The sequence below is a fragment of the Dioscorea cayenensis genome, chromosome 20 (genome assembly GCF_009730915.1).
Source record: "Dioscorea cayenensis subsp. rotundata cultivar TDr96_F1 chromosome 20, TDr96_F1_v2_PseudoChromosome.rev07_lg8_w22 25.fasta, whole genome shotgun sequence".
Classification (NCBI taxonomy): Eukaryota; Viridiplantae; Streptophyta; class Magnoliopsida; order Dioscoreales; family Dioscoreaceae; genus Dioscorea; species Dioscorea cayenensis.
This window is the reverse complement of record NC_052490.1, coordinates 4,050,677-4,076,697: the sequence shown is the minus strand read 5'-3', so window position 1 is coordinate 4,076,697 and position 26,021 is coordinate 4,050,677. Positions and strand designations below refer to the sequence as shown.

The window sequence follows — 26,021 nt, the reverse complement described above, 5'->3', positions numbered from 1 at the left end:
GTCTCAGATCATCTTGATCCACCTTGAGTTTGAGGAGAGAAGGGGGGGGTAGAGGAGGGATGTTAAAGGCCATTACTATATAGCCCATTATTATGACATGAATGATTTTCCTCTCTTCATTCTATCTTCCACTCTTCATTCTCTCTTCCTCTCTTCATTCTCTCTAGATTCTAACAACAACCACCTATGCATTAGCATCTATTTTGTTTTTCTTTTTTTACTACTCCAAAGTTCTTATTGTCAAAATTTTATTGTATGTCATACCTTTATAGAATCAAATGTAATATTGTGGGCATATGTTCTCTTGTATCTAAAGAATTTTAATCCAAACAACATCAGCCTACAAATGCAGATATGTGCATGATCAATAAAACTATTACTGGTCTTATTAATTCCAATCGAACTCACCCCGCTACTTGTCCGTAGGAGAACCAAGATCTCCAGTCATCGATAATGGAGCAGTTTAAAGATCTTATCCATGTTTGGGTCCAATATGTGGTACCAACATATCATGGTCACCACTTTTATTAATAAGAAAACATGATGTTAGTAACTACAGTATGAAGATTCATCAAAAAGAAACATGTAACGGGTTCACTACAAGCTCTAGCTTCACCTGTAAACAAGAGCTCGATAACCTTGTTAGCTTATGCTGGTAGGTATTTTACACTGCTCTTAAGATCATAGGCATACTGCAAATGATCGTTGCATCTAATTCATTCCGGCACACTCCCCCACTTCATATAAATGACAAGTGAGCAACATATATCAGAAGTGATACATATATCAAATTCCCTTTGATGTACCTTCCAGATGTGAACAACATCTCTCACAGCATTGGTGTTTGCCTATAGGACAAATAGTAAGCATAAGACTGTAATCAGAATTATGATTAGTTAGTTTCTTTACAAGAGACTATTTGTTCTCACACAACACAGAAAATTCTCTAAAATACTAAAAATTCAGTAATTAAGTAGTTGTTAAAGCATGAAAGATCTCAAGAGCATGAAACTCACTTTGCATTTAAGAGGGGGAACAAGTGGTGGGGCGATAAGCTCTTCATGGTCATCCTTGAGAAATCTCCTTTCTCCGGCCAAGTTCCTTGGGTTGAGAGATGTTCATGGACATTTTGGCTTCAAAATATGCGGCCATGAATTTCATTAATAAACTGCAAGGTCAAGAGGTGACAACTTCTAGCTTTCATGTGGAATTATATATAGCGTATTTAGTGAAGTATGAATAACAGAACCTTATTCACAATTCGAAGCTTCTTAGCACACAAGAGTATTGGTAGGACTTTCATAATCCTCTCTTTTAGAAGAAATAATAGTGGACTGCAAAATTAAAAATACTTTGATGCAAGATATAATGTTCTTCCCATCATCAAATCTTTTATATATACCGTTGACAATTGACATATATATCATAGCAAAGCTAATTAGCATAGAACTTCATGAACTTAACACTAGAACTAGATTTTAGTGTAAGAAAAGAAATGCATCACCTCGTATAACTCATAAAAAATTATCCCCATATTATGAGCATATATGATGCGAGAATTCAGATCGATTGCTTCTCTGGTTCCTCGGTTACCAATCAAATATCCCTGAAACAATCGCATCATTATCACACTAGAAGAGGTGAATGATATTTTGAAGGTGTACATAAATGGATGAAGGATATAGTTAGACTCTTTTAAGACTAAATTGATTATTACTACCTTGAGATTCAGAGGAGGCAGAGTCCCAGATTCAATGCCTAAATATCAATAGCATCACATTTTAGATAGAACAAACAACATAAATATCAACTAGAAAAATTGGTTTGAGAAGTGATAGGTTACCTTGTGATATCAGGCGAGTGATGAATGGGACAACTTTGCCAGCATATGAATTGTCACGCCCCAGCACATAGGTCCCACATGTGACATACCGCCACGATAACCCAGGGGAGGTCAAATAACCGCCTCAACCCTAGATCACCGTAAGGCTAACCTGTGTCCTGTGTAGAACCACTAAAACAACAAGAAACATTTTAACAATCCAACATACACAAATATTCCTACACATACTCATTACTTTAATACAAGATATGACATAAGGATAATCATAACATTAAGTTCATAATGACAATAATATCAACCACTCAAATAGAGAGTACACTTCTCATACACAACATATATCTAACTGACATACAAAAGTATCCAAAAGAGAAAGATACACATTAGGGTCAATAACATTCTAGTGGATCCATCTAATACATGCCAAAATGTTTAAGTATCATACAAAGCTTAAGAAAACACAAACTACTCTGCTAAGCACTTCACGCTTCTATCCCGGTGCTGTGCTAAAACCTGGGAGGGAAAAGAGGAGGGAATGAGTTACTAGGTTACTCAGTGAGTGGCTAAACATGGAGCTATATTTCATACATTATGGATTAAAAAAAATGTCAAAAATATATTTCAAATCCTCAAAATATTCAATATACTTTGAATGCCAATTATAAAGTAAGAAATAAAATTTGCAACAATGAAATGCTTGATAAAACTCTCTAAATCCTCATGAAATCCATACGAGTTTGAAATCCAGATCCATACATTTATTTAGTAACTCATAGTCCAAAAAGTATATAAATCATCGGTTAAAACAATCAACTATATCATAAATAGCCTCTAAAACCCTCCCTCGCTAACCGTGGCCACGGTTAGGTCAGGAGCCACCAAGATGCGCGTATCTTGGAGTTGGCAGCTGGGAAGTTTGTTTGGTGACTCCGAACAACCCAACTATATCCAAGTCAGGGCTCTACTCTCCCACCTGATATGGCATAACTGGTTTAACGGTTTTCCACGCCACCTCTAAATAGGTAGGTCCGTGGAAACTATCCACTTCTTATTGTAGTAAGTACTGGAGCTCGGCTCCCATGTCACCATCAAAACATATAAATAGTAATCCAACTCGTAGGCTCAATGTATACATCAATAGGAAAGCATAAATCTCACCAAGAGATTACAAGTGTTCTCAAATGGCAATCTCACTCCAAGAGTGAATAGCTTGTTCAAAAACATTTCAATGAAACCATTTTAATCAAGAACATCACACAAGAGTATTAAGTGAAAACATAGATACTTCAAATATGCGATCATCATGATAAGATTCAATTTGATTTACACAAAGCTTTTGATCATCATAAGAAGAATATCAATCTTCTAGAAAATACACAATTCAAGACATATATTTCAAAACATTGAGTTTTCAAACCATAACAACAATATATATATATATATATATGTATATTTATGATCTTTAGTAAGAATCATGAAGTAAGTCAAATCATCCATCATCATGATTTCTAAATCCCATGAAAAACACTTCAGGAGTTTTTGAAATAGAAAGCTTATCATTCAAAGGCAAGAAATTTATATATTTGAGAATATGCATGGTATATAGTCCATGATTTAATAAAATCCCACTCACAAACTTGACAAGCTAAAACCCTCCAAGGCTACTTATCTACAATCTCTTTTCCTTTGCTTGAAGCTTCACCTCCTAGAAGTAGTTAAACAACCAATAACAACAAGAATCATTAACAACAACACAACCAATTAAAAAGAAGAAAACGTGTTAAAAAAAGAAGAAAATGTGTTCAAAATAGGGAGAAATTGCTTCTAGGGTTTGCTAAGCATTCTAACAAGAAGATCTAGCAAGAATGGAACTCTAACAACCCTCAAAACCAACAAGAAGAAAGAAAGAAACTCAACTTGGTTGTGTAGTACAGTAACCCAAACCTAGAAGATGAAAGATCTCTCCCAATCTTTTACCAAATCAAGGTTTTACAACTCCAATCTTCTACTAAACTTTAAATCCATGGAAAATCCAAGATTTTACACCAAAAACCCAAAATAATTTGGTAACAAGAGTAAGAAGAAGAAGAATAAGAAATAACTCACCTCTAAGCTTCACCAAACCCCTAAAGAAACCCTTAATCGAAGGAGAAGGAGAAGGAGAAGATCTTCGTTTATTTCTTTCTTGGAAGCCAAAGATGATGGATTTAGAGAGGAGTAAAGAAGGCTCAAAATGAGGAGGAAGAAGAAAAGAAAAGAGGTCTCAAGAAGCCCCTAGAAGCCTCAAGAAGTCCTTTTATAGGCCGAGGCTTGCGGGCTACCTTACGGGCGCAAGGGAGGCCTCAAGCCCTCTCTGAATGCCTTGCGGGCAACCTTGCGCCCACAAGGGAGGCCGCAAGGTCTCTCTTGATGGCTTGTGGGCTCCCTTGCGGCAGAAAGGGAGGCCGCAAGGCCACCCATTTCAGCCCTTGCGAGCATACTAGATGCTCACAAGGTCTAGGCCTTTGTTTGCTCTTTTTAAAAGTCTTCCCCCACCATTTTAACATCCCAAAAGACCTTAACTAAGGTCCTAACACAAGAGAACACTAAAGGGAACTTAAACACGCAAGTTTTACTCAAGAGACAAGGCACAAGAGAAGTAGGAAAAGTCAAACTCCCACATGAATCACCAGCAATATACAAAGGATTGGAGAGGAACTGATGGTGATCAAGTAGCCACTGTTAATCATAAAACAATGTTTGATTTTCAGTTACTATTTAGAGCATTCAATCAAATGCAAAAGAAGATGATGAGGATCATGTGATTGAATACCTTTCTGAGAAACTTGTACACTCTAATGGATGAAGTGACATCACCATCAACATATCCTATGGAATATTTGTGAATGAGAACCTAGTTCCAACAGGAGAGTCTAAGAAGATCGATCACATTTGAGACCTGAAAAATAAAAATCATAAACATTTTACTACATGAAAAAGATCATGAAAATTGTCAACAAATCTGAAAAATAGATCACCTTAGTCCAATACTGACAACACCCCTTGCGTGTGACCCGCAAGTGCAATGGTTTGTCGAAGTAATAAATTCCCAGGTGAGTGGGGTATCGTATCCACAGGAAATAGTGATCAGAAACACTAGGATTGCAATTTAACTATGATGAATATGAATTAATGACAGTGTGAATAAAATTGATGTAAAGAAAACTAAAAGAAATAAGAAAGAGAGGCATGATAAAATGAGAGGAAAGGCAATCGATAGAAAATGGGGCACTCCGACATTGCTCTCCCCTAGGACTATTGCTTCAAGTGCAAGACCAACTATTATGTCTCCTAACTGATGCTTAATGAATTGTGGAGATCCCAAAATACACGGTCCCAAACCTAAGGTCAACCGTGACTAACTTTACACTATCCCAGGCAGAGAAATCGCTCAATCTCAACACCTCACACTGTGTACAGTTGTAAGAAGCTCTAGGGATTCCAAGTAATAGACCCTATTCCTATATATATATATATATATCTAACCCTTTGGTCCAGACAAAAGACCCCTAGTCACAATTAAGCCCCAGATACTAAGGATTACTTCAATGCTTCGCTCTGTTGCTCGCGCAACTAGGCCCCAGCGGAGTTCTTCTCTTAGCACTTCACTCTATTGTGACCGCAAAGAACTCTAGGAACATGGAGATAGGATAAATCACACCGGAGGGGAAAGGGGACGCTCCACTATGTCTCGACTCACCTTCTCAACCCTCTCCAATCTAGCATTGTCTAACCCTCATGGTGTGTCACTCATCCACAAAGGCTACCAAGATGGACTCTCAATCCTAGTGTCACTCTAAGGGAGAAATCATTCAACAAGCATTCAAGATTGGAACTCAATTAAAGACATCAATTAAGGAAAGCATAACAAAAGGTCAATGAAACAATAACATCTTACCGTTTACAAGTCCAACTACCCACTAGGAGGTTTAGCTCTCCATGGAGCAAGATACAATCAATAATGAAATCGAAAGTAAAAACATGTAATCCATAAGAAAACCCCCTTGGTATTCGTGTTGATGGTCTTGTGGAATAGCCTCGTCCTCTCCAAAGGTACCCTTGTCAAGCCTAGGGCACACCTCGCCGGATCGGTGCCGACGAAAGCTCCCCAAATAACTATCTTCCAAGAGAAATGTGGTGTTGAAGCCATAGAACCTCTCCAAAAGCCTTGCCAAATCCCCTCAAAACCCTAGCCGCAAGCCTTTCAAAAGATAGAGAAAAGATGGAAAGAAGGACCCTGAAATCGGGCTGAATCGTGGCTTAAATAGGGGTGGAATCGGGCATCCACACCGGGGTGGGTAATTTCCCCATGCCCTAGTGGATTCTCTGGAATTTGATTTTCTACAGGTTATGAACAGTAACTTCTACAGTAAATTACTACAATGATTTGTTGCAGTTTCTGCTATAGCACTCTGCCAAAAATACTCCCGAATCCACACTTTTCATCGAGGCAACATAAACAAGCACACGTATATGCGGTAGATCACGTCGCTTCTTCAATAAAAGGCCTCATTGGTGAAGATCTTACTATTATTGCACAAGTTGGAATACGCAAGTGTGAGTCCTTTCGTGCTCCTCCAAATCATTGTCATTGCTCGAACGCATGGAGGTTGGCAGACATTCACTTATCTTTGAGCAAAACTTGTGTCTTCGCATTTGTTCATTCCAAGATTTCATCAAACAGTGCATTTATTATCTACTTTGGCTTCTTTCTTTCATATTTTGCTTTACAACCCTACATGCATGAAAGTAACACAAATACACATGTATTAGCGCTAAAATTTGATAAAAGTAATGCTCATCGTAAGGAAAGAATACTTTGCATTCTTAACACACAAGCACTTAACAAATACAAAGAATGATACACAAGTGTTGTTAACATGATGTAAAATGATGTAAAATTATAAAATAATTCCAAGCATTACAACCTAGAATCAAAAAGATGTATGTCTGATGTTATTAACATACCTAACAACGCTATTCACCTGCTGCTATTGCAGTCCCCTAGTAAATTTGGTCTTGAATCAAAATCGTTATAACCAAACGCTGGACCAGGGTCTGGACATTTTGGCGGGGTAGTACTGTACTGTGTTGCCAACATCACCTGCTGCATTGAACAGCTCCAGACACACACATCCTTTCTCAAAGAACCGAAATTAGTTAATGCAGTAAATTTGGACTTGAAAATTTTTGTGCACTTCTTTCATCCTATCAACTTAAGCATTTAGGTAGAATTGAACCCAAATAATGCATTTGACTACATATTTAACAAGATATCAGAGCTTTGCAAAAACGAGTATCTCACTAACAGATGTTTTATTAAGGTTCTAACATAATGGAAAAAAGCTTCAGCAAATCAAACCTCCAAGAACACAGCATGTGCAATATGCATCTTCTTAACAGGGAAGATGATTCAAAATCAAGAACAAAGAACCCACTAAGCATCATTCTGATATATTTTTAGTACAATATGTATGTGGAATCAAATATGTGTGATGCCAACAAAAAGATTTGTAAGAAATTGTAAGAAAAGTTAACTGAAGCAACAAACTTAGAAATGTGAAATTTAATCGTTCTGAATGAACTTTGACAACTTTGCAATTGGAAACATTGTTTCCTGAGATTCTTATAATTTATAACTTTACACTTCTACAAAAATAAGACTCGGGCTACTTATCCCAATTGATAAGTATATGCAACTTTAATGCCTTCAATGCACACATTTTAAATGTAATGGAACATAAAGTTAAAAATAAATAGAAAAATAATACAGAAAATGAACTCAACAAAACCAGGAACCAAACTAGACATTGTATTCACTAATGCCAAATGAACATGAGAAAAAGGTTTAACAAGTTTTCAAATACGCAAATGTACACCATTATTGAAATTTTAACAAGCTTGAAAATAAGTGGATAGATACTATCATTGGCAAAAAGTAAGGGCTTCCCATAGTTACCTTCCGACATGTTTCCTGATGAAACTCCACCTTATTGCGTGCCTTATGAAGATATAGGTAACCGCCAAAAATTTCATCTTAACCTTCTCCAGAAAGCACCATCTTTACACCCAATGACTTAATCTTGCGTGACATGAAAAACATTGGTGTGCTTGCCCTAATAGTTGTCACATTATAAGTTTCAATGTGATAAATGACTTCTTCAAGTGCATCAATACCCTCCTGAAAATAAAAGTGAAAAACAAGCTAGACAAACATTAATAATAATAATAATAATAATAATAATAATAATAATAATAATAATAATAATAATAAAAATAAAAATAAAATAAAAAGGATGGAAATTCTTACAGTCAAATATATAACACTTCTAACTCAACAAAATTTATAATATATCACCTGCACTGTGAAGTGAAACTCATGATGAATGGTACCAAGATAATCTGCAACTTCCCTAGCAGCTTTCAGATCAGGAGAACCCTGAGCACAATTCACAAGTATTAGATTTTTCATTAAGTCACTAACAGAAAATTGGCAATCAGTTCCAACACTAGAAAGGGTACAAAGAGGCTCTACTTGAGATAAAAAACTATAAGTTTTCATATATACCCAATATCATGCACTATGCACCCTTCCATTTATATGAACTAGATCATCCAATCTCTCATCTCTCTTTTTCTGTAGATGTCATATTACTTTATACATGCCCCTTTTCCAGTTGGAAATCATATACCTAAATATGACCAAATCAATAAATTCAACTTGTACATAGAAGGAATGTAAACTATAAGATGTTAAGGGAGTATCGCTTGCCTAGACTTAAAATAATTTTTTCCGATTGAGCTGACATCTGTTACGGTAATTCATTACAAGAAAAGAATCTCTATTCCTGAACTATATGCAAAATTTTCATTTCATACTGCTCTTCCCTTCAATGCAAAATACCAAGTAATCCATGCGATTCAAAATTTACTAGTCACGTTATGAACTGAGTGGAGCTAGTGTTTTTACAAGAAATTTCTTGCCAACCTCACTGCCAAAGGTTTTCTCCTTTCTTGACAAAAATCTAATTTATTATAGAAATCATCACTCTAAACAATGAATTTCTAGGTGCAGTGCTTCTAACAAATTTTCATGCAGTAAATTGCAGCAAGCTTAGCTTAGGCATAATGCAACCTAACCCTAAATATTACACAAGGGCATCCCTAAGAATATGGAGTAGTTGAGAAAAGTAATTTCAAAAACACACCCTGGAATGCGGTGACATGACAATTAAATTTAAATAATTACCATCATCGGTTTATACACAAGTAGGTTTACTAGAAATAATTTTAGGAATGAACAGTGTATAACTTTATGTTGTCATGGAAAGAAATTTTTTTAGTGAAGGATTAAAGAAATTGGAAATGAAGAAACATAGGGTCTATAGGTTTGCTGGAGATGCCATTGCCATAGAGTAACTTCAAAGACACCTTCATATGGATGAAGAAGCAATCAGTTAATGGACAAGACTAAACAAAAACCAACCTTCTAACCAACACAAAATGTATGTAATTGAGATCCCCACTGAATGTAGCTTTTAACCTCAGACAAATGCCATGATGCTACAGCAGCAACAAGTGAAGAATCAAGACCACCGGACAAGAGCACACCAAAAGGTACATCAGTCTCCAGCCTCTTAATAGCTGCCTATAGATTAAAAGCAAAACATCAGGAGCAAAATGAGACAAAGGACAATACTAGAAGAGTGATGATGCACTAATCTCATGGCTCATGATTATACACTTATAAGATGTCAGAAATCTCCTTTTAAAATAAAGAAAATTATTTATGACTTTATGCCAAAAGTAAAAATATATGGCAGGATTAGTGTTAGAGGCAAAAAAAACTTCTTAGCCATAAACTCAATGACAATTCCATTAATCCATCTTTACACATGGCTCTTAATGATTCGCTAAAAAACCAAGAAATTACACTGCATATCCATTTAATGATTTATAAATGGGCAGTGGAAAGTAGTATCTATCCCATCAAGAATCCATGGTGGAGGTAGCCAGTTCATGTGACCATTGTTTTAAGAATATTCTATTTATTCTACCAGGCTCATATAGAACCAGTAAATACATCTATCTCTAGACAATGCTATGTAATAGATAAGAATGATTAGTGTAGGTTTTCCACTTTGAATGCTGATGATTTATTTTTGGCCTAATTATTAAACTTGCCCTCTAATAAGGAGCTTTCTCCTGTAAGAACCTATCAAATGAGGGAGTAATATTGTTCCAAAATTTTGTTAAACATATCATTTTGTTTGCCAAAGTATCTCCTGAAACTTGTGTGGGTTTCCTTGTAGCTTGCACATTATTAATCTCTTCCTATTACACTTATGATTTACATGATTAAATCAAACATAAGATTGATAAACACTTGCTTAGTTACCAAAATACACAACTAAAATGTGAATAACAAAACTCTTAAGGGTAGATATTCTTTCCTTCAGAGACGAGCCTGTTCTGGAGAAGATGAAGATTGTCTGTATCAAAAAAGATACTGAACTTCTCTTCCTGTTTGATGAAATGCTAGGGGAGAGAAGGAGAGAAGTAGAAGCAAAAGAAAGAGTGGACTTTTCAAAGATATGCAACTGACCAACCGGCCATCCTTTCTCCCATTCATATATATATAATAGATCAAAAGTAACTCCACTAACACATGCATACATGTTCTCATTGGCCAGCATTAACCCACTAACCATCTAGCTATTGGCCAGCACAAACAAACAGAGATATGGTCTCCACTAACTCATTAAGCTAATACTTAAAATATTCAAAAAGATGCAACAAGTCAAAGATATTAAGCTTCTCTTCATACCCCGAATCCAGCTGCCATGCTTCACTTCAAAACTTCTATCCTCCTCGACTGCAGCCAATGCACGACCCAACTCCACACCGTCTTCAATCAGCATCAACGGCCCCCCTTGATTGAGATGATCTCATCCCAAGCAAGCTTCTGAACATGACAAACTTTTCAGTGAGTAACGGTTTGGTGAAGATGTCGGCAATCTGATCTTCAGTGCTACAATGGTACAGAGAAATCACTCCTTCTGATACTTACCCTCGGATGAAGTGATATCTCACGTCTATATGCTTCGTTCGACCATGGTGTGCGGGATTCTTGGCCACAACAATGGCAGAGAGATTATTAACCCATAATTTAGTAGATTCAGAGCATGGTTTCCCACAATCTTGTAACACTCTCCTCAACCAAACAACTTGACATGCTGCTCCTGTGGATGCGATATACTCTGCTTCGGTTGTGGAGAGAGCCACAACATCCTGCTTTCGGGATACCCAATAGATAGGACATGAGCCCAATTTGATAAATACTCCTGATGTGCTCTTCCGATCAGCCTTAGAACCTCCCCAGTCGCTGTCGGAGAAAGCCTCCAATTCACCATCATCTCCCTGTGAATACCACAGACCCAGTGTCTTGGTACCTGCGAGATATCTCACAACTTGCTTTGCAGCAATGAACTGAATTTTGCTTGGTTGATTCATGAATCTAGATAGATAATTAACTGGAAAAACAATGTCTGGCCGAGTGTGTGTGACATAGAGTAACTTCCCAATCAAACTTCTGTAAGTTCCAGGATCTGAGAACTTATCACTGTCACTTTCTTCAAGTTTCTCATTTACTGCTAATGGTGTACTCACGGGTTTGCAAAGTTTCATGTTCATGTGAACTAATAAATCTTCAATATACTCACTGTGAGATGAAGAAACCCTCGAATTTTGCTTCACTTCAGCTCCCGTAAAGTAACTCATTAAACCCAAGTCTCGCTATCTTGAAAGTATTCATCATGTCAATCTTGAATTGAGCCAATAAAACAGAAGAAGAGCTTGTATATATAATGTCGTCTACATAAAGACTGATTAACAATACATCACCATTCATGCCCTCCTTCCTATATAGTGTGTGTTCACTCTCACTCTTGACAAATCCAAGCTCTTTGAAATGCTTATCAATTCTGGAGTACCAGGCCCTAGGTGCCTGCTTTAGACCATATAGAGCCTTTCTCAATCTGTAAACCAGATGTTCTTCACCCTTCTTCTCATAACCCTCAGGCTGTGAGACATATACTTCCTCTTGAATTTCTCCATTTAAGAAGGCTGATTTCACATCAAAGTGAAACACATCCCAGCCTGCTCGAGCTGCAAGTGCAAGGATTAATCTAACTGTTTCAATTCAGGCTACTGGTGAGAAGACCTCATTATAATCAATCCCTTGAGTTTGTGAATACCCCTTGGCCACAATTCTGGCTTTATGCTTCTGCACCTCACCCCTTTCATTGAATTTGGTCTTAAAAATCCACTTAAGACCAACTGGACTCTTCTTAGCAGGCAACTCACATAACTCCCATGTATTGTTGCTTGTTATCGAGTCCATTTCCATATCCATAGCATCTTGCCATTCTTTACTCTTCACAGCTTCCCTGTACTCAATCGGATCAGCAACATGCATAGCAAACGTGCATGAGTTGTATACATCTGTGAGTAATTTGGTCTTTCTAGGAGAAGTCCCATCAGTAGGAGCCACACGAGACCTAGAGACACCAACAACATCACTGTGTTTAGACTGCATCTCAGTTTCCACTCCTCCACTTGATGTCCTGACAGAGATTGGAGAAGATTGAGGATGATTTGCTTTCTCCTCCTTGTCTTCTTCAAACTCCAATACCTGCACATTTGATTTAGGACCTTCCCAAGACCATCGAGACCCTTCATGAAACACAACATCTCTGCTGATGATGATCTTGCCTGTCACTGGATTGAACAACCTGTATGCCTTGGATTCTGAAGAGTATCCAGTGAATATGCACCTTTCTGATCTCTCATCAAGCTTGTGTAAATTCTGTGAGGGAATTAAAGTAAAAACAATGCAACCAAATACTTTTAAATGACTCACCACAGGTTTGACTCCATGCATTGCTTCATAAGGTGTCTTTGTTTGCAATGCTTGTGTGGGTGATCTGTTGATTAAATAGACTGCTGTGGAGAACGCTTCACCCCAGAACCTTGTTGGAAGATTCCCAGTCTTGAGCAAGGGACGAGCCATTTCTACCACAGTACGATTCTTGCGCTCCACTACACCATTTTGTTGAGGTGTATATGGAGCTGTGTATTCTCTTTTGATGCCGCGATCATCACAGTAGTTCTGGAATTCAACTGAGGTGAATTCACCACCACGATCACTCCTCACTACCTTGAGCTTTCTTCCCAGCTGTCTCTCCACCAGAGCATGAAAATTTTGAAACACTTTGAAGGCCTCTGACTTGTTCTTCAGGAGATACACCCAGCACCATCTGCTATAATCATCCACAAACAAATAAAAGTATTTGTTAGCACCCAGAGAAGCTTCACTCATTGGACCACACAAGTCCATATGCACCAGTTGCAATATTGAACTGGATCTTCTGGAGACTCCTGATGGAAAAGTAGCTCTCACTTGCTTTGTAACAGCACACTCTTCACACTGTTTGAGTTGCTTCAACTCAGGTATCCCAATTGTCATTTTCTTGTGAGCCATGAACTGCAAACCTTTATAATTGAGATGTCCGAGCCTCAAATGCCATAGTTCACTCACGTCTTGCCCAGCAGCCATCACATTCACTCTTCCAATGCTTGCAATGTCCAAAGGATACATATTGTTCCTTGTTTTCTGCACAGTTATCACAAGCTTTTGAGTCCGTTCATCTCTTATAATGCACTTGTCTTCCTTGAAAGCCACTGAATAACCTCTTGATGTCAGCTGACCAACACTCAAGAGATTGTGTGCAAGATCAGGGATATATTGAACCTACTGCAGTTGCTTTCGCTCTCCATCTTGAGTGTGAATTCCTACAGTTCCCACACCGTGAACTATCATTTCTTTATCATCCCCAAGCTTCACACTCTCCCTTAGAGATTCATCCAACGAACAAAAAATTTTCTTGTTCCCTGTCATATGATTAGAGCATCCGCTGTCTATAAGCCAAGTAGATGCTCCATCATTCTCAGGAGAGCAGCTTCACACTCTCTCTTAACCAGCAATTTGCCTTCACATGCCCGAACTTCTTACAGTGAAAGCACTGTACATTGCTTCTGCTTTCATAGCCTCTTCCTCTACCTCCTCGATCTCCTCTTCCTCTACCACGAGCAGGGTATCTACCTCGACCTCTATCTTCACCAAGAGAAGTGTTTGAACTTGAGCTTGACCCTTTGTAATGATGAGAACCAGCGGCCTCTCCCTTCACATGTAAAGCCTTCTCTCCTGGTTTTACAAGACCCCGATTCACACGAACCTCATGAGCCATCAGTGAACCACACAGCTCATCCAGGTAGAGTGTTGTAATGTCCTTCGACTCCTCAATAGCGACTGCTACAAAGTCGAACTTAGGATGCAAACTCCTGAGCACCTTAGCCACCACATCTTCTTCACTGAGCTTATGCCAAGCCCACGAACTTGATTCACAATAGACAAAACCCTTGACCAGTAGTCTTGTATACTCTCATTCTCTTCCATCTGAAGAACCTCAAAGCTTTGCCTGAGCGATTGCTTCCCTCACGAGGCCACCTCGTGATTCCCCCGTAGTGCTTCCGAATCATGACCCAAGTCGCATGCTGCTGCCTCCGCCTCGATCCGGGTCTAGTATTGGTTCATCCACGCCTTGTTGGATGATGCTCTGCCTTGGCGCCTCTTTTCCTATTCTCCCTGTCAGCAGCTTCATCCTTGGTCTCAGCAAACCCCTTCTCCATGAGCTCCCACAGCTCCCCGTGAGGCGGGAACACTGCCTTCATGCGAAGACTCCACCTTCCGTAGTCTCGCCCCCTGAAGATCAACACCGAGGGCTGTGAGAGAACCACAGGACTGTCCACCATTGATCTCATTCCAAGCTCTGATACCACTGTTCTGGAGAAGATGAAGATTGTCTGTATTAAAAAAGATACTGAACTTCTTTTCCTGTTTGATGAAATGCTAGGGGAGAGAAGGAGAGAAGTAGAAGCAAAAGAAAGAGTGGACTTTTCAAAGATATGCAACTGACCAACCGGACAACCTTTCTCCCATTCATATATATATAATAGATCAAAAGTAACTCCACTAACACATGCATACATGTTCCATTGGCCAGCATTAACCCATTAACCATCTAGCTATTGGCCAGCACAAACAAACAGAGATATGGTCTCCACTAACTCATTAAGCTAATACTTAAAATATTCAAAAAGATGCAACAAGTCAAAGATATTAAGCTTCTCTTCAACACATGCATACATGTTCTCATTGGCCAGCATTAACCCACTAACCATCTAGCTATTGGCCAGCACAAACAAACAGAGATATGGTCTCCACTAACTCATTAAGCTAATACTTAAAATATTCAAAAAGATGCAACAAGTCAAAGATATTAAGCTTCTCTTCAGACCCCGAATCCAGCTGCCATGCTTCACTTCAAAACTTCTATCCTCCTCGACTGCAGCCAATGCACGACCCAACTCCACATCGTCTTCAATCAGCATCAACAGAGCCTGCTTGTAATTTGTTAGAAGGTAGAAATCTCAACTGTAACCCCAACAGTTCTTGCAAAAGTACAAATTTATTGAGGTTGACCTTGATTATTATAGGAATGAACAACAAGAATAAATATGGCTAGGGAAATAGAAGAAAGAACAGGACGGAATAAAAGTGAAAGTGTATGCAACCAAAGATAAATAAAAAATAAAACAAGATCAAAGACAAAGCACATGGCGCGCAAATCAGTTATTGCAATCAATTACCAGACACATTTCTTAAAATTGGATTAGTCACGGATATGATATAAAGCTTCAAAAATAAAAACAACCTTTAATGTGAAATTCACCAGTATTGATATAGTTTTGCAGTTGACAATAAAAAACTGCCTAGTAAATAATTAATTAGTGCAAATTTAAGGCTTTATATGTTGAATCAGCTCACTGGTATAGAAGTTGACCAGAACACACAAACAAGATGCCTGCAACAACATAATATATGCTAAAAAGAAAACTTTGAATACGCACCTTCACAAAGGCCTCACGTAAAAGGAGACAATCATAGGGAGCTGATGGGATATGTTCAGAGAACCATGGGGGGTTGTACCACTGCCGCATCCCTCCTGCATTTAATTTCAAATTTTAAAAATGAATAAGATCAACAAATAAATGACACGGTTACCAAATTTATATAGATTGTAATGAGTGAACCAGCATTCAGGGAAAAATGCATAATAGAGCTTCATGTTGACAAAAAAAAAAGGGTCTATTATCATTCTTATATATTGTAGCTCCCTTTCTAACTTTATGACCTTTGTGCCTCTAAGGGCTTCTTCTTTTACTGTTTTAGTTTCTTGTTTTTTTTTTAGCTATTGTTCTTTGAAAAGAAAAAGCCATTCATGTTGCAAGCTGCAATGCATCATGGCCAAAGAACACGGTTTCAATATCATTAAGTCTATGAAAGTTTAAGGAACTCACCATTGTTACTGGAGTATATATGTCCTGGGAGAAAGGATATAAATCGTTCACAGTCATCACTTAAGGCTTTCATCTCTGAAGCAAACCAAGTAGAACCTGGGAAAACCAGATAGAAACCAACAAAATATGAAAATTTTATATGTAGTGAGAACTAGAGTTTAGTAGATTCTGAAGGAGAGCCTGAGATTAAAAAATATAAATATTATTTAAAGAAAAATTGAAAAAAGATAGATGAACTGAAAGTAGCTCTAGTTGAAAAAAACCTACAAAAGAGTTGCTTAGATAACAGCACGTGCAATAGTATGGAGAGGTAAGATGATTAATATTGTAGGCTTCAAGGGACAAAGTATTACAAGGGTGTTAGGTATGGAGGAGAGGAGAAGGGCAATTGATGCAATTGTCCAAAAATAACTTTTTCTCAAGGATCCACACTATGAATATACGTGATAATTAACGCCTGGTTGGTGTTGATATAGTGTATATTTTGCAGTTTTTTTGATAACTAACTCACAATAGTGCTAATTAGAAAAGCATTGTGATAACTTCTTTAGCATCTGGGCTAGTTTATATAACAAAGAAAATCAGAAAATAAAAGTAAACAAGGTGGATGCATTCTATAGGTTTCAAAGGTGTTAATGAATTACGGTTGTCATCATTGAACATTAATAAGTAGCACTAAACTAAAAGGGTTAGACTTACATCAATAAGATTAACTTGACCGCAAATTTTTGAATTTATGGTACCCTGATTTCATCATTCTATTTAATAATTCCAAGCATAACCCTTTCCTAGTAAAGAACACTTTACTTTCAATGATTTCTTTCTTAGGACAAATAAGTTCAGCATGTTTTTCTTCACAATTCAATCAGGAAAGAATTCAACTCAAAACATTATTTACAGAATAAAATCTATATATAAGTATAATAGATATAAGATAATTGTCTCAACAATTAAGATGTTGTTTTCAATTATGTTAGACACAAATCAAACACATTATATGAACTCAATTCAAGCAAAAAGCTTAAGTTGATAGGATGAGAGACCTTTATACATTTATATCACATTTTACTTGTTAGAAGATAGAAGATAGAGAAGCATAGATTCTCATTCAATGTGTGTGAAAACAAGTATGACCTTAGGTACATATAGAAGATAATGGTATAAGTATATCCAATAACAACTGTATATATATACAGACATACATACATACGTCTAACATTCCCCCTCAAACTCAAGGCGGATCTTACGTCTTGAGTTTGGATAACATGAATAGATGCTGATCACGTGTCTGTGCCTTAGTGAAAAAATCAGCCACCTGTACCTCTGTAGGAAGATAATGAAGTGACACTGTATGGGCACATACATGATAGCGGGTAAAATGTGCATCCAGACCAATGTGTTTGGTAAGCTCATGCTTGACCAGATCAGCAGCAATCTGAAGGGCTCCCGTACTGTCACAGTGAATAAGAATAGGAGAAGAAAACGGTATAGCAAAATCTTGTAGAATTGAACGAATCCAAAGTACCTCCTGTACTGTAAAATATAAAGCACGAACCTCAGCCTTAATACTAGACTTGGCAACAGTCTACTGTTTCTTAGTCTTCCAAGCAACAAGTGAAGACCCAAGAAAAATATAGCAGCAGTAATAAAGACCCGATCATCAGGAGAGCTGACCCAAGTAGCATTAGAATAGGCCTGTAGCTGAAGTGTAGACTGTGAGAGTAGAACATACCACATGAGGTAGTGCCACGAAGATATCGCAACACTCGAAGAAGATGCCCATAATGAACAAAGGTGGGGGCCGCAATGAACTGACTGAGAATGTGCACAACATGAGAAATATTAGGGCGTGTAATGGCCAAATATAGCAATCTACCAACAAGATGCCGATAGTGAGAAGTATCGGATAAAGGAATCCCATCAGAAGCACGAAGCTGCAGATGTAACTCCATCGGTGTAGCGGTAGTACAAGTATCTATCAAACCATAACGAGCAAGTAGATCTAGAGTGTAACACTCCTAAGATAGATGATAACCATCAGGATGAGATGTGATCTTGATACCCAGAAAATAATGAAGCGAACCGAGATCAATCATCAAGAAAATCTCACACAGTTTCTATTTTACAAAGATAATATGAGCAGAATCATCACCAGTAAGGATCATATCATCCCACGCAGAAGAAGGATGGTTCGGCCATGAGGTGAAGAATGAATGAAGGCTGTCGGATCATGTATGCTGGGAGTAAACCCAACAGCCTCAATGATTATGCTGAACCTCTTAAATGAGGCATGTGGGGTCTGTTTGAGACCAAAGGAGCTTGGCAAAGATGACAAACAAACCCTAGAGGCACCTGAAGACCAAGGGGAGGAGTCATGTAGACCTCCTCCTTCAGGCCCTATGAAGAAAGGAGTTCTTCACATTAAGCTGAAGGACAACCCACCTATGAACAGCCGCGACAGCAACTAATGTACGCATAGTGTGCATGTGAGCCATGGAGGCAAAGGTCTCCTCATTGTTACGGCCATACTCCTAGTGAAAACCGTGAAGAACAATACGCGCTTTATAGCGCTCAAGAGACCCATCAGAACGAGTCTTCATCCGTTAGATCCAGCGAAAAGTGATGGGAATGGCATGAACAGGAAGAGGGACTACATCCCATGTGTGAGTCCACGACAAAGCATCAAGCTCCTCAGCCATGGCAGTTCGCCACTCAGGGGATCGAACCACTTCCCTATAAGTACCTGGCTCAAAGACATCTGATATTCTGGTGCTAGCAGAAGCATAACAAACAGGAAGATGTAAGAATGAGAGGAAATCTCATGAGCTGGATCAGTAACAGGAGAAGTGTCAGAGAGTACCTGCCTAGGTGGTGTCACAGTAGGATCCCGGAGATGGTAAAATAAATGAACTGGTGGGTGAGTAAGAGAAAGTGAAGAAGAAAGGGAAGATACGGCAGGAGACTCAATAGATAAAGGAGAAATCAGGTCAAGAGAAGAGTGACTAATAAGCTCTGAAGGAGCAAGTAACAGAGGAGAGGATGGTACAGGGGAAGAATCCTCAAGAGAATTGGTAGGGAAAAGGAAAGATAGAGGAACTGATGGAGAGGGAGACTCAGTAGAAGAAGGAGAAGCATAAAAGCTTGTGGTCTCATCAAATGTGACATCATGAGAGATATGTATATGATGAGTAACGGGATCATAGCAACAATAACCTTTATGCTCAAGGCTATATCCCATAAAAACACAAGAAAAAGACTGGAAAGTGAGTTTAGTTCGCTCCCGAGGTGGAGGAAAAACAAAATAGCGACAACCAAAAATACGAAGATGATCATAATGAGGAGGTGTCCCATAAAGACACTCTCCCGGGCTGCAACCATGAAGACGATGCTTGTGTTCAGTAACCCCATTCTAAGGATGAGCCCCATAACAAGATAACTAAGGCAATGTGCCCTCAAAAGATAAAAAGGAACGAAAGGCCTGAGAAGTGTATTCACCACCAAAGTCAGATCAAAAGTTCTTGACCGAGGCAACAAAATGGGTGTGAATCATAGTTGTAAAAAATTGATAGATTGACAGTAACTGACTACGATGATGCATGAAATAGATCTAAGTGTAATGAGTGTAGTCATCAATAAAAATAACATAATAACACTTACCTCCTTTAGAAACAAAGGGAGCGGGACCCCAAACATCAGAATGAATAAGCTTAAAAGGAGCTGTGGTCTAAGATACACTCATAGAATAAGGATGTTGTAGCTGTTTACCAAGTTTACAACCAACACAAACAATATCAGAGGAAGGAGAGACAGCTCATAAGATGCCAAGATGAACAAGAGATGCAGACGAGATGGACACAAATGACCAAGACAATGATGCCACATATGATGAGACAAAATTGTAGCGTGACATTGATGAATTGGCCTAGTAGAAGATGAGAGGTGAAGGGTATCCAACACATAGACTATACTATGGTGGTGGCCAGCTCCAATCACCTTCCCACTATGATCTTGCACATGACATGATGTATGATAAAAAATTACCTAACAGCCATAATTGGTAAGCTGACTAACAGATATAAGGTTCATGGATAAACAGGCAATATGGGAGACAGAAGGAACAGAGAAGGTATTGAAGAAAAGATGACTAGTGGATAAAATAGGAAGTAGTGTGCCATCAATAGTGTGAACACAGGTAATATGCAATGGTGGATGAGAATGATGCAGATGAGTGGGATCAAGAGACATGTTAATAGAAGCACCAGAATCAAGAAGCCAGAAAGGACAGGAACTACCTAGAGCGGAGAGAGGAACCTGAGCTGACGACACATATCCAGTAGAGTATGCTAAATGGGACTGCTAGAACTGTCGGAACATCGCCAATAACTGCTAATCAGCACCAGACAGCAGGAGATAACGGAGTAGGAGACGATGAAGAAGGATATGTCTACACAGAATGTGCTTGGGGAGAGTGAGGTATTGGAAAAAGAGGTGGAGCCGATGAAGAACTACTATAGGAAGTAGTACGCGAAAGTCCATGTTGTTTCTTTTGGCAATCACACTCAAGATAACCAAGTATGCCACAGTAAAGAAAAGTCATAGTTCATTTCGGTCATGAAAAGACTGAGATGAGACAGCTAGAAGGAGAAGGAGGTTGAGTAGATGAGGAAGTCGAAGAGCCAGAAGTAAGATAAGAGACAGCATGAGCATTACCCCATTGTAAAGGAAGCTCGGATGCGGGTTTCCTCAGCACAAATAAGAGTGAAGGCCTCATCCAAAGAATAAGCTGACGGAGCATGAAATAACTGAGCCCGAGTTGGCTCAAACTCGGGGTGAAGGTGCATAATGAATTCATACATACGCTGTGTCTCATCATGGCTACGATAATGAGAGCAAGGCTCAAAACAGGTGAGAATCTGGGCAGCATGAACAACACAATATGGAGGGGTGAGTGCATCAATCTGACACTATAGGGAACAATACTGAGTCTTGAACTAGTCAACTATGTCTTCACCCTACTGGAGACTAGTGAGGGCCTGGTATAGGATGTAGAGTTATGCCTGACTGGAAACACAGTAGCGATGCTCAAGATATTCCCACATCTCAGGAGCAGTGGGAAGATCGGCAATCTGGGTACGAATCTCAAGAGTGACCGTCTGACAAATCATTATCTTGGCCATAGATTCATCAGCAGTCCACTTCTCAAGCTGTTGCTCAAATGCCATGAGAAGAACAAAGGCCTCTAAAGAGGCAAGGGTGTTAGGTAAGAAAGGGACAGTAGGGGAAGTACAGGTATTGTCAACATGGTGAAAAACACGAGCGCCATCGAGAATCCGCTTGAAAGTAAGGCACCAAGGAATGTGATTAGTGCCATCAAGCACCACATCTGAATGGTGGAGATTGCGGGGGCCATTGAGCCTATATTCCATTTTTTAATATCAATATTAATGTTTTTCTTTTACCAAACAAAAGTTCACATGCTAACAGTAACACCACCCATATCTTTGATTGCCCAGGCAGGAATTCACATGTGAGAATGCATTGGGTCTTGTGAGAATGAATTGGTGGAGATGATGGCTAGTGGCGGTGATGATAATGGAGATGATGGTGGCAGGGATAAGCCCGGGTGAGACTAGTGGCGATGATGATGATGGTAGCAGGAATGACGGTGGCTGAGACTGGTGGTGTTGATGATGATGACGACTGTAATGATGATGGTGGTGTTGATGATGATAGTGGCTGTGAGGTGTTGATGGTGATGATGGCATGATGATAATGGTGGTTATGATAAGGATATGATGAAAATGATGGCTATGATGACGAGGGCAGTTGTTGTGATGATGATGTTGATGGTGGTGATGATGAGATGAGGTGGTGGAAATTTGAAGGTGTTGAGAGGTTTTTTTTTTTTTGTGAATGAATGAAGAAAGAAAAGGAAGGTAGATGAAGATGGCCGGGGAATATAACCGGTGAATGTTGGCTGGAAGAGGAGGAGGACTAAAGAGGATAACCGGAGAGAGGACCAAAGGTGATAGCCAGAAGATGGCCGGAGAAATCTAACCTAGTCTGATACCATGTTAGAAGATAGAAGATAGAGAAGCATAGATTCTCATTCAATGTGTGTGAAAACAAATATGACCTTAGGTACATATTGAAGATAATGGTATAAGTATACCCAACAACAACTATACATATATACAGACATATATACATACATCTATCATTACTAACCTAACTGATATGGAATAATTAGTTACTTCAATTAAGGCCTTGATACATACAAGTCTACTTTAGCCGGCCACCTTGCAAACAAACCAACTAACCAAGCTTTAATACCATGTTTAATGTAAATATAAAACAAATTGTTTGGAGTTGTATCAACCTAAAAGCTTAAGTTCATCAGATGAGAAAACTACACTTATCATTCATATACATATTTATTAATTTAACGGATATAAGACTATTAATTTCTCTAATAACATATATCTACAAGTTTCTTGTAAGAACACAAAAAGCATGATGGCTTAATAGCCAACAATTTTATTTTCGCAAATCACAAATGAACCTAAATTTTCTAGAACCCCCATAAAAACATAAATTCACTTTCATAAATCACATACATACCATCAAGACACCATCCGACACACAAAGGAGTAATTCTTGTGGCATCATGAGCTACAATGAAACTTTTATCATGAGTATCAAGAAGCATAAAAGAGAACATGCCATCCACCATATCCACACAATCTTCTCCATACTCTTCATACTGTCACAATGGCAAAAAAGAAAAATAGATAAAAAGTTGTATCATAGCCAATACCATACAGTTAATCCCATGATTTGTTGCCTTCTCATTCAATAGAGTTAAATTCAATATTGACTTCAAAGTTGAAAATGAACAACATAAATAAAATGAATAATAAAAGAAACAGAAGTTTGGATACTAACAAGATGAGCAATGATGTCACAATTGTCAAATATATGTATGTATGTATGTATGTATATTTATACATGTAGAGAGGTATACGTGGCTATAGTTATATCTTTGGTTTCTATATATGTAGACTCAAGGTCTAACTTCATTAATGTTCAGTTAATGAGAATTGCTTCTGTCTTTCTTCTTTTCTTTCTTCTATCATGGTATCAAACTAGGATTTTCTTTTCCGACCATCTCATCCGGTCGTCTTCTCCGGCCACCTCTTTCTCCGGCCATCTCTTGGGCCAACTTTCATCATAGTCTATTCCTCTCACCAACCCTCTTCTTCACTGGCTACCTGATTCCCTCTATATCTCCATCTTTGTCATTCAATTATTTTTAAAAAAATCCTTCAGATCTAGATCTCTCTCACACGACCTACACATCACCATCGCCGGCCACTTGAAAGGCTTGCCACCACCACTGTCCTCCAACTCGTCGCCCCCACCATCCCCCCGCCACCACTATCGCCGGTCTCTCTCGGCCACCATCGTAGCTCCACCACCATCACCGGTCTCTCTCAGCCTTCATCGCAGTGCCACCACCAACAACCATTGTAGCGCCACCACCACCAACCACTCTTTGGCTATCCACAGCTCGCCACACGGCCGGTCATCTTCACTTGCATTATTGTGCATGTTCAGCTTGTGAGTTGATTCACTGTCATTTCCTCCAATCATTTCTTCAAGAACCTAGAGCTTTCTTACAGCTTACTTGTGGTTGTTAATTGCGATAGTTTCATGCCATATTTCAATATGTGAAATCATAAATCTCCTTTTTTCTGATATTTGTGTACAGATTGATGCTCATACAAGTGGAGTTAATGACATTGGCTTTTCACATCGCAATAAGGTTTTATGTATAATCACCTATTGTGATGATAAAACTATTAAGGTTAGTTTGCTGATACTCATCTTTATGTGAAGGATTTTATTGAATGGGTTTGTTATCTTTGATAACAATTGCATGTGATAGGTGTGGGATGCCACAACAAGACAACAGCTACATATATTTGAAGGTCATAAAGCTCATATATATTTTGTATGCCCTCACTACAAGGAGAATATTCAGGTTGTCTTTAGACTCTAAAGATGTTTTCATTAGCTTGAAATTTAATTGTTTTTTTTTTATTTTAGTGCATGTTTGTCTAATTTTTTGAACACTTCTCCATTGGTTGTAAGCAGTTGTTTAACGTTAGATTAAGGAGGCCTGTTGAGTTGTAGACCAAACAATTCCAATCTTTTCTTGATGTCACTCACTTTGGTTTTTGTGGGCCCCACACTTTTTTTTATATTTTATTTAATTGTGCATGCATGGCAGTTACGGAATTTTATTTATTTATCTTTATGTTTTATTTAGGTTTTCCAAAACCCTAGCCGTAGCCTCTTCGTTTCTTTGGTTATAGATCTTCGTTTGGATTAAGAAAAGGGAGAGATCTAGTTTTTTATCTTCTCCTCTTTTTCTTTCCTTTTGGTGTGTGGTGCCGGCGGCTAGGATGGGGATAGGTCTCTTCATCAAGAGTTTTGTGTCACTTACGTTGTGAAGTAAGCATACCCTTCATTGGATCTTTAACAGAGAGTAGAATCGTCTCTATTCTCCTTTAGATCTTGATAATTATTTTCCTATTTTCCTCTAGAAAAAGGCTTGCATTTGTGTAGATCCTTGCTATTCCATGCTTTGTGTTATAAGCCTCTTTGCATGCAAATTTCGATGTTCCTGTGGTGGTAATTTCTATTTATTGACCATCCTCACTTGGAATCCCATGTATGAGAGACTCGTGTGTTAAATATGTGAGCATGTTCACCTTATCAGCTCTATTGATGGTTATATATAAAAAAAGGTGTTGTTTTGGCATGATCACTATAGCTTAGGTTTTATTTTACAAAGCATAATGTATTGATTCTAATGTCTACCTCGATATGAGTGTTATTAATGTTTTGTTTAGCATGAGATAGGCTACCATATTTCATATTTTGATTGTAGCATGGCACACTTAAGGATTTTTTTAATTCTTTTCTTTGCCTAATCTTTAAGCAAAGGGTTTTGTTATTATTCTAGGAGCATGTTTATAGTCATGTTTATAACTGAAATGTACAGCTTAGTTTTGTCAAAATCAGTGTTAACCCAATGTCTCTGTGAGGTGGTTATCTTATTGATTTTAAGTATTTTCAAATTTATATCTTAGAGTGATAAGTTAGTTTGGTCTAGATTCTAATGCTTGTAGGTGTCATGTTAATTCCGTACGGTTTGATCTTGGCATGCATGTCTATAGGTTCCTCCGAAGAAATTTGACTTATCATAGGATTTTGCGGGTTTTGTGCGATAGATAGGTAAGTAAACCACATATAAATACACATATATGTATATGCATTTCGACTCTTGAAAAATTACCAATTTTATTTTATTCACTTATTCTTATTAATGATATTTCTTTAAACATTGAGAAAATTTTTTAGTTAATATTTATAAACTTTCTCATTGTTTGTATTTTATTAGTTATTTAATTATTAATTTTAAAATTCTAGTTTATTTAATGGATATTTAAATTGAATATTTAAATGGTTATTTTTATAGATGTTAATTTTGGTTTTAATATTGTCAGATGAATGTGAGCTTCTATGAAAAGCTTTTATTTAACTTTTATCAAACTTCAGTTAATTATGCTGACCTTTGTGGGCTTTAATGAAA

The 26,021-nt window shown here is 38.1% G+C and overlaps 1 pseudogene; it reads right to left on the bottom strand.

Moving 5' to 3' along the window:
- Positions 1-647: 647 nt before the first annotated feature.
- LOC120251890 lies at positions 648-23,108 on the bottom strand (annotated as a pseudogene).
- Between the last annotated feature and the right edge of the window lie 2,913 nt (positions 23,109-26,021).